The sequence below is a fragment of the Nanorana parkeri genome, unplaced genomic scaffold (genome assembly GCF_000935625.1).
Source record: "Nanorana parkeri isolate BGI_ZX_2015 unplaced genomic scaffold, ASM93562v1 scaffold3518, whole genome shotgun sequence".
NCBI classification, from domain to species: domain Eukaryota; kingdom Metazoa; phylum Chordata; class Amphibia; order Anura; family Dicroglossidae; genus Nanorana; species Nanorana parkeri.
In genome coordinates, this window is record NW_017309786.1 from 2,958 (window position 1) to 5,049 (window position 2,092).

The window sequence follows — 2,092 nt, forward strand, 5'->3', positions numbered from 1 at the left end:
TCAAAGCTGTCATTGGGTGCAACTAACTCATCGGGTGTAGATGTGTTGCACTTTTTTTGTCCTGGCAGTTAGTGGACATCATTCACCCTCATTGATGGGGATCTGCATCAATGGATAACATAACTGACAATGAATGTGCAGCATGGGACTTTATTTTTAATAAAGCGCTTGTCAATATGTGTCTGCCCTTCTATTTCTTTGTGAATGAGTAGGGGTACTATGCACCCCTTACTAATTCAATCAGCGGAAGTGACATCTAGGGGCCCCCTTTCAAAATTAAGATTTCAGTAAGCCCCCACCCATGGACCCCCACAGGGCCAGAGTTGTGGGAAAGAGGCCCTTGTCATCATAAATATGGGACCCCCCAGCAAAGCACTGCGGTATATGTCAGAGCTATATACATGTATAGGGGGGATATTAGAGTGTAAGCTCCTGTGGTGCACAGTCTGGTTTCTCTACAGGTCAGATGGATATAACTATTATGGAGGACATGGTTTCCTCCCTCCCAGGCTGTAGCTGGGCACATACAGATGGCAGCTGGTGTGTTCTGCCCCAGCAGGGGTAATGTCTGCTCTCCCCGGGGGGGTGTAACACATGGCTGGGCCGCCTCTCCCTCATTGTCAGGTACCTCAGAGGTCTCCATGGCAACCGGTAAGGCGATTCCCCCCATCACAGGGATGCGCAGACTCCTCCCAGTCTCGCCAGACGCTCGCCGCGCTGCATGCCGGGACACGTAGTCCCAAGGTTCTGCGATATTACTGAATAGAAGGAACAACAGAACTACGGCTCCAGCTGGCCTATCAGAGTCTCTGCCTTGCGCGCACCCTAGCATGCTTGTCAGCGTCCTGCCGCTTATTGGTGGATGCTCAGGTCAGTCAGCCCGGGAAACCCGCCCCCCTGTGTCTCTCCCGTTTCAAGGTGCTGTGAGAGGCGCACGCAGAGGAGCCCAGCCCAGCCAGTCACTGCCAGAGCTGCACCGAGCCCAGGACACAGCAGGTCAGTGCTGCCCGGTGCCCACCCCAAACAATGCCACCCGGGGGTGACTGCCTATTCCTCCATTCATCTCTGTGTGCTGGTTCTAGGCTGCTTATTAACCCCTTAGATGCTGCTGCTGCCTGCCTCCTCCCTATCTTATTGCAGGCTATGGGAGTTCTGCATTAGGTCCATGCCAGGGAGCCGGTCAGTGGGTGCTGGCAGTGTGATGATTGCTCTGTGTATTCATAGTGATGCATGCTGTGTGTCCCCAGTGTCATCCTGACTGATGCCCCCTGCTGTAGTCTGGCCCATTTATTGCTGCCATACAGATTACACTGACATCCTTATGGAGTCCATCAGTATGAGGCAGGCAGGGAGCGCTCAGATATAGTGTGTGTATTCAGGTGATGTATGCTGGCTGCTTCCCAACAATATCCTGACTATGTGTGCCAGGCTGCTGCATGCTGGCAGTATTGTGCCTTTAATGCTCCGGTGCTGTTTTATTGAATACCTTTATCTATGAGGATATGGCATCTATAAATCGATATGACATTATACATTTCATTCCATGTTGTGTGTTGAGGGTGATGCATGCTGAATGTGAGGTCACCAGGAACTTCCTGATGAGCTGATGCTTGTTGGCCCATTTATTGCTTCCCGTAGACATGTGGACCAGGCAGGGTGTGCTCAGCTCCCAGTAGTCTGTGGATTCCTAGTGATGTGGGCTGACTGCTTCCTATCCACATCCTGAATGCGTGTGCCAGTCTGCTGCATGCTGGCAGTATTGTGCTGCCTGACCCTTTGCTCATTATGGATTCACTCTATGTGAATGAAGTGTTGAATGTTGATATTATTGTACATTGAATTCAGATGCATGCTGGCTGTACATTTCACATTGTCACCCCAGGTACTGGTGCCAGGCCTCTGTGCCCATAGTCTGCCTTGTGACCCATTTATTGCCGCTCTGTGATGTGAGGTGGAGGCCATGCCCGGTGCTGGCGATGATGTACACATTGGGCGCTCATTGTTGGCACTGTGATGTGAGGTGGAGGCCATGCCCGGTGCTGGCGATGATGTACACATTGGGCGCTCATTGTTGGCACTGTGATGTGAGGTG

At 51.8% G+C, this 2,092-nt stretch overlaps 1 pseudogene; it reads left to right on the forward strand.

The window, feature by feature from the left end:
- Window positions 1-911: 911 nt before the first annotated feature.
- LOC108803236 overlaps window positions 912-2,092 on the forward strand; it is a 28,000-nt pseudogene continuing 26,819 nt past the window's right edge.